This window comes from Hordeum vulgare, chromosome 7H (genome assembly GCF_904849725.1).
Source record: "Hordeum vulgare subsp. vulgare chromosome 7H, MorexV3_pseudomolecules_assembly, whole genome shotgun sequence".
NCBI lineage: Eukaryota > Viridiplantae > Streptophyta > Magnoliopsida > Poales > Poaceae > Hordeum > Hordeum vulgare.
In genome coordinates this window covers 555,374,475-555,382,628 of record NC_058524.1, presented here as the reverse complement: position 1 = coordinate 555,382,628, position 8,154 = coordinate 555,374,475, and the positions used below count along the sequence as shown (strand labels likewise).

The window sequence follows — 8,154 nt, the reverse complement described above, 5'->3', positions numbered from 1 at the left end:
CCTCACCCATGCTTGGATCCAAATACTAAAGAGACTAAAATCAAGTTAATGAGCATTTATTATTCTTCAAACTCTCCAATCCAGAACTCACATGTGTTAAAGGAGAGGAGTTAAACGAGAAGAGAGAGGACTAATCCACATTTTAGTAGGGGTACCCCTGACTAAAAAGATTTAGTCTCAAGACTAGTTTTAGCCTCTCTTTAGTCAGGGGTGCTTGGAACTTTAGCCTCTTAAAGAGACTATTTTTAGTCAGACTAGTTTTAGTCCCTTGGATCCAAGCACCTTCTTAGTCATGTGACTAAAACGTATCCAAGCACCCTCTCAGCACCGATGTTCCGTGGCCATGGTTTATGCACGCAGTTAAAGCCCATAAAAACCGACCCTTAACAACGCGTGTAAGAGTCACCGTAAATAATTTTTACAGTGCGAAATTGTCCCGAACAGAACATACCTTGTAATAAAAATGTATTCTATTATAACTTTTTTTTGTCTTCCGTCCCGGCGAGCTGTCTCCGGCCACGGCGTGCCTCGCCCTGGCGCCCCGGCTCGCACCGTGCCGCTCGCCTCTCCCCCGCCTCGTCATGGCGTCGCCCGTTCCCGACCATACATGCAGTGGAGGAGCCCTGTGCTGCCCATCCCCGATTGAGCTCGACACTGCCCGTCGCCGCGCGTACGTTCCCCGCCGTGGCCGCGCGAGCTCCCCCACCCTGCCCCACTCTTCTCCGATTCCGCCCCGCCTTGATTCAGGCCGTCGGTGGCCTGCCCCATCCTGTCCGCGGACGGCCTCGTCTCGGCAGTAGAGGTCGAGTTGGCCGCAATTCGGGCCGGCGGCGACAAATTCCGACGTGCAACGGCTTCTTCCAGCATGCGGCGATGGATTCCGGTGAGTTTCAGGTAGATTTCGTCCAGTTCCACGGCAGCGTGTTTGCTCCGACGAGGTTTGACTAGTTTACGGGTTGAAGTGTATACTGCCTCCAAAACTGCACATATAAGGTTTTTACGGATGGATTTACCGTGCCTTTTAAACATTTACGGGTCGACCAAATTTTACGGGGTCTTCTCCGCGCCGTTTTTCCAACCAAAACTGTAAATACCTCGTTTTTTACGGATTTGACCAGTTTACGGGTCTGCTAAAGATGCTCTTAGAGCATTTAAATTCAGGCTTGATATATCCGGTTTCCTAAACGTTTGTGCCGTTTCCGCGATTGACAAGTCATATCTTATATTTGATGCTAAGTATCAGAATACCTTATATTTCATTTTCTAAATCCATACGAATCATATAAAAAAAGTTCTTATCTACTATCAAGCTAGCCTAAGCTTCAGCGTGGAATATGTCCACGTATGTGCCGGGCGTCAGATAAATGGGCGCGTAGGAGGCCTTCGCTCGTCCTAATCCACCTCATCCATAGTTGCGGGCACCTTGACGCCATCCGCGACGTGCTTCACCTTCACCTCTTGCAGACAACGACGATTTGCCTCTATCGTCGTTTTCGGCCGAAGGGAATCAGGAGCGCATGTTGCTCTGTCTGCAAATCAACGGTCCTAGCGTTGCCCACGTCCTTCTCCTCCTCCGCCTCCTTCTCCGTCTCCTCCTCCTCTTTCCCGTTTTCAGGCTCGGCCTCCTTCTTTCCCGAATCTACCGCATCCGAAGGTTGCCCCGCGGCTATCCGGGCTTCATGCCTTGCGACAACCCGCTCAAGGAGCTGCAGCGGACGCTCCGGTGTTAGATAAGTTACCCAGTGGTGTGGGAGCATAACTACTACTGGGAAGTGGCGGACGAAGATTAGAAAGTGGCAGTGGCAGCGAACGGGAGGGACAAATTTTGGATGGTATGGTTTCGGTGTCGGCGGTCGGCTTAAATAGCCGGGCTAGAGTTGTACGCGGCCCACTGGAGCAGCGCCACACGACGATGTATGGGACGGGCATCATGCCTTAAGGTTTCCAGACGATTCTGTGTGGGTTCCCATGGTTAGTCTGACGTGACGGACCCGACCGGTCGTGCCCGGATGCGCCCATATCCGTCTCAAATTTGAATTGGATATGAGGGGTACCGGTTATCCCGGACGTTTGCGGCCCGTTTAAGTCTTATTTTCGTGACCGAGCACCGATCCGGCTGTCCGTCCGGGCATTTGAGACGGGTTTAGGGCGTCCGTCCGCAGATGCTCTTAGCACTTTCAAGGAATGCCAACTATCAAACTTGCCCACGAGCTTAGTCCGGGCGTCATGACACTTTTTCTTTTGAATTTTAATGTCACGACTTTATTCATGTGTTTTCCTATAACTATGTCTTAAAAATCATGGGAATCAAAGAGAGCCTCGAACAAAAGGGTTGAAAAAGGTCCCAATCACCCGTGCCGCTCTCAACGGACACACATGGAGATGTGTATGTGTGTGTGTCTGAGGGAGGGGGGAGGGGGTCATCGTGTTGTTTTGGGGCCTTCTCCAACCTCGAGGTATGCTTTCAAACGAAATCATAAGGCAGTGGTTCCACGACCAGGTAGCATCGTCATCCCCACATCACCTCCCTCCAAGGGGAGTTATCTTGAAGCGGCCTACACGTCTTTTCAAGGCTTGGCATGCATGGCATCGCGGTTGGCATAGCGACTCATGTGGTAAGGATGGTGATGGCTAGATGAATTGGGTTTTGTGTTTTCTGTCGTCAACCATCCGACTTGTCTTTAGGTATCCGACTTGTCTTTGGGTTGGTCCTCGTGTCTTTTTGCTACGTAGAGGTGAAATCGGATTTGCGCAAGAGGTGTCTCGGTGACAATGATGCTCTACAAAAGGTAGGCCCAACACTTGGAGATCTTCGGTGGCTACATTTGGAGCTACCATTGCCAAATGCGCTTCTTTCGCGTGGAGCCTCGACACCTTTGGTTGTTTGTTTGGCATCAACAGACTGGCATATCGAGTGTCGATCGTCGCGATGACTCTTGCTTGGTCGTCCATGATGAAGTTAGAGTCACTTGTTTGAAGAAAAGTGATGACAATGACAATGACAACATCCTCAATAGAGTTTTTCTCTTTGGTGATGTGTGTGTGGGTCTTTGTGGATAGAATAGACAAGTGCGCGGTTATTGTGTCTCGTGGGCGTGATGTAACATTTTTAATATATTGTATTTAATTAATCAAACAAATCTCTTTTATTAATTAATAAATTTGATCCCTAAAGAATTCTTTTTCCAAAATATCAATTGCAATTTTCTTTGTTAGGCACGACTCGAGGACATGACAAATCTAGCAGCTTGGTGTTTGCACCGTGCAAGGCTTGGATGACCACATGTTCTTGGTGGATGTATCATGTATGAGGAAGAAACTTCGGCATCTAGCAATTTTAATGTCCCGGCAAAAAAAACAATTTAAATGTATTTTTTAAATTTATGTAAGCATGTTCTTGTAATGATTTGTACCTCTAATATATGGCATTTGGCCTCTTTAGGAAAAAGAAGTCCTGTGTTGGAGCCATCCGTCGGAAAGAGACAAAAATATGTAATTATTATTGCAGGTGGGGTGGTAACTCTACGTTTACTCCAAGCTACAAATCACACTAAAAATATAGCCATCTGTATAGAGTACATTAAAAATATACGCGTGTGCTACAAAGAAATGAAAACGTAACACATGACAACAAACTAGCTGCTTGTCCGTCCCATCCACGCACCAATAATGATACTACAATAGTACTGTACATATCATCATATATTCACAGCCACAAGCTCCTCACGCTATATCAACTTTTCCTTTTGCAGAAACACGCTACCTAGAGCAACTAGACGCAGTTTATCTAATGCGTCGTCCATCGTGCCATTTCAGATAGCTGTGATTGGTTGACTAGAACGATTCATCAATTTGTTCCTTCATTATAACTACTAGCAAATATACCCGTGTCGTTGTAACGGCAAAAATAATAATAAAAAACATTTCCCTACGACAGGCTGATGAAATGCTCAGTCGGTTCAGCGCACATTGTTCAATCGTGTACATAGTACATCTCACGTCGCGCGTTCCTCGTTTAGAAACCACGCGTTTTGATAGCCTCATGTCCCTCCCCCTGCAACTTACCTTATCTCCTTTGAGTCGTCATTCTTCACACATCTACTTCCTCAAAATACATCTTCCTTTCTTTCTAAAATAAGGCACGGTTCATAGCGACGCATGGTTTATAAATGACTGAACCGGTATCGGGGGAGGCTACGATCGACGATGAGACGACGAGCATGGTGACCACAGGACGACGAGGATGGGGCAACGCTCATCTAAGGAAAAATTGATGTCGCAGTTTTTGCTACATGTTTCAACCAGCGTTGGAATTTGCTACAAATGGCATCACATATAGCTTCCACCGACGTCATGTTTCACTGTCATGTTTTACAACAATGCACAATCGACGTCACATTTTTACTACAACCGATGTCACCTTTTGCTACAACCATTTTAATTTTTGTTACATACGTTCAAGACTGATGTGCGATCCTGCGATGATGACGACGATGATTTTGTTGCAACTTTAGTAAAATTTTGATACGTCTGGCAACAATATTTGCTATATCCATTCATTTAGACGCAAAATGCGGTGACCTGCAACGGTAAGCTACAACCATCGACGATAATGACGATAATGACAACGTTATTCGCTGCAATTGTTGTCTCTATTTGCTACGACCGACAATGAAATTTGCTACCAGAGAAGCGAGCAAGATTTGCGACCAGCGAGCACGCCGGCGAGAGGCTCCGACAAGCTGCTAGCGAGAGGCTATGAGAGGTCATGAAGGTGCATGCGAGCGAGGAGGGAAGTTTTTTTTCTTTGAATCTGACAGTTACTTGTGTTTCATCCTACGCTAGGGCGATGAATTTTCGGCCGCGGTTGCCAAAAATATTTATTTCAAACTTTTACTCAGACACATGGGTAATTCTTTTTTGGTACCACAAATACAAAAAGATGCATGCCAGCTTAACACTTCTCCTGGTTGCCGATAGCGCCATTTGACTTTAAACATATTAGACAGCCCCGTCGAAAACAATCAATTTATACAAACATGCATACCAAATGATCTACTTTGTGACGCACAAACATATTTGTTAGTTCTTAATTTTTTTAAACAATATGAAAATCAAAGTTAAGCCATTGGTTTACGTAAAGCTTATATCAGCAATATTGTGAACTTTGTTACATTTAGAAACATTTTTGATATGCACGTTTAATATTTTTCAATTCCATGGTCAACATTTTTACAAATATACTTAGTTTTGATGTCTACTTTTTTTCATATACATTATATACTTTTTGTATACATTAGGAACATTTTTTATACACATTTGACATTCTACAAATACATAATTAACATTTGTTAAAACATTTTTTATGTCTACTTTGTTACATACACATTGTATACTTTTGTATACATTTTATATCCATCGGAAACATTTTCTATGCACATTAAAATAAAATAAATGCAAGATAAAAAATCAAAAAGAAAGAATATATATATTAATTATCCATATGTACTGTACATTTTCTATATATAATGGAAAATTTTCCTATTCAAGTTTGGTATTTCTTTAATGCTCGATTATATATATTTTCAAAGTTTGCATAGAGAACATTTTTATAATTGAAATGTTCAGAATATATCTAAACAAAGACAAAAAACAAACAAAGGAAATATAGAAAAATGAACAAATAAGTGTGTTGAAGGCCACGCTGGTCCGGTCCAGTTGGGCAGATCGCGAGCCAGCCCGCCGGTAGTAAGTAGAGAGAAGGGGGGGGGGGGAGGGGGAGAGTGAGGGTCCGAACCTCGGTCTCGTGGATGAAAGCGCAAGCAATTAACGAGTCAGTATGGACGTGGACTTGCGTTTCATCAAGGGATCGCACCCTCTCGACACGAAAGAAACGAGTGACTTATAAACAAAACGAATCGTTTTCTCCACTTACCGATGGCATATGGGGTAATTCATACAAAATATTGTTGGAGTACGTTGCATGCGAAACAAAAAAAATACGCACACGAAGACCTATCATGATGATGTCCATCTACGAGAGGAGATTAGATCTACGTACCTTGTAGATCGCTAAGCGGAAAACATTAAGAAACGCGGTTGATGTAGTGGTACAACTTCGTGATTCAAATCATTGTTGTCCCATGATCCGTCCCACGATCCGTTCCGATCTAGCGCCGAACGGACGACACCTCCGCGTTCAGCACACGTACAACTCGATGACGATCTCGGCCTTATTGATCCAGCAAGAGAGACGGAGAAGTAGATGAGTTCTCCGGCAGCGTGACGACGCTTCGGTGGTGGTGATGATCTACTCCTGCACAGCTCCGCCCGAGCTCCGCGGAAATCCGATCTAGAGGTAAAACTACGTGGTATAGGTTTGAGTTGCACGTGGCAAAGTTGTGTCTCAAAAGCCCTAAAACCACTAGTATATATAGGAGGAGGGGATGGGCTAGCCTTGGGGCTCAAGGAGCCCCTTGGTGCGCCGGCCGAAGGGAGAGGAGGACTCCTACTTCAATTCGGTTTGGGGAAGGAGGAGTCCTCCTCTTCCGTCCCACCTCCCTCTTTCCTTTTTTTTCTTTCCTTTGGTATTTTTCCCTTGTGGCGCCATGGCCTTATTGGGCTGGCCTCACCAGCCCACTAAGGACTGGTGCGCCACCCTAGGGTCACTGGGCTCACTCCCGGATGGGTGGGCCCCTCACGGTGAATACCCGGAACCCATTCGTCACTCCCGGTACACTTCCGGAAATGCCCGAAACTTTTCGGTGACCAAATGAAACCATCCTATATATCAATCTTCGTTTCCGGACCATTCCGGAAACCCTCGTGACGTCCGTGACCTCATCTGAGACTCCGAACAACAATCGGTAACCACACATATAACTCAACTATACTAAAACATCATCAATCCTTAAGTGTGCACACCCTGCGGGTTCGAAAACTATGTAGACATGACCCGAGACACTCGGTCAATATTCAATAGCGGGACCTGGATTCCCATATTGAATCCTACATATTCTCCGAAGATCTTATCGGTTGAACCTCAGTGCCAAGGATTCATATAATCTCGTATGTCATTCCCTTTGTCCTTCGGTATGTTACTTGCGCGAGATTCGATCGTCGGTATCCGCATACCTATTTCAATCTCGTTACCGGCAAGTCTCTTTACTCGTTCCGTAATACAAGATCCCGTGACTTACACTTAGAGGGTGTTTGTTTCCAGAGACTTATTGGTTTTGGGACTTAAAAAAGTCTCTATAAGTCCCACCTAAACCAAACACAAGGGACTTATTGGGACTTATTATGGTTATTTGGGACTTATCAAATAAGACTCTCTAGTAGGAGCTTATTGGGACTTATTGCTGGTTAGGCCCGCGAAAGTCGATCCAGTGGCCGCCGCCCTGCCCCTCGTCGCTCGCACCGCCCCAATCGCCGCCGGCTGCCCGCCCCGTCCCCGCCCGCCCCGTCGCCGCCCAGGCCGCCACGTCGCCGCCCGGTCGCCGCCCCCGCCCCGTCGCCGCCCGGTCGCCGCCCCGCCCCGTCGCCACCCGGCCGCCGCCCAGTCTCCCTCGGTTCGTCCCCCCCGCCGTCCCGTTTTCTGCAACATGGACTTATAAGTCCCTGTAAACAAACAGGTAGGGACTCGGGACTTATAAGTCCCTGTAAACAAACAGGTAGGGACTTATGACTTATAAGTTGGGATTTAAAAAAGTCCTAGGACTTATGAAACAAACAGGGCCTTAGTCACATTGCTTGCAAGGCTTGTTTGTGATGTTGTATTACCGAGTGGGCCCTGAGATACCTCTCCGTCACACGGAGTGACAAATCCCAGTCTTGATCCATACTAACTCAACGGACACCTTCGGAGATACCTCTAGAGCACGTTTATAGTCACCCAGTTACGTTACGATGTTTGATACACACAAGGTATTCCTCCGATGTCAGTGAGTTATATGATCTCATGGTCATAGGAATAAATACTTGACACGCAGAAAACAATAGCAATAAAATGACACGATCACATGCTACGTCCATAGTTTGGGTCTAGTCCATCACATGATTCTCCTAATGATGTGATCCAGTTATCAAGTGAGAACACTTGCATATAGTCAGAAAACCTTGACTATCCTTGATCAACTGGCTAGCCAACTATAG

The 8,154-nt window shown here is 45.8% G+C and overlaps 1 pseudogene; it reads right to left on the bottom strand.

The window, feature by feature from the left end:
* Nucleotides 1-579: 579 nt before the first annotated feature.
* LOC123409290 lies at nucleotides 580-1,260 on the bottom strand (annotated as a pseudogene).
* Between the last annotated feature and the right edge of the window lie 6,894 nt (nucleotides 1,261-8,154).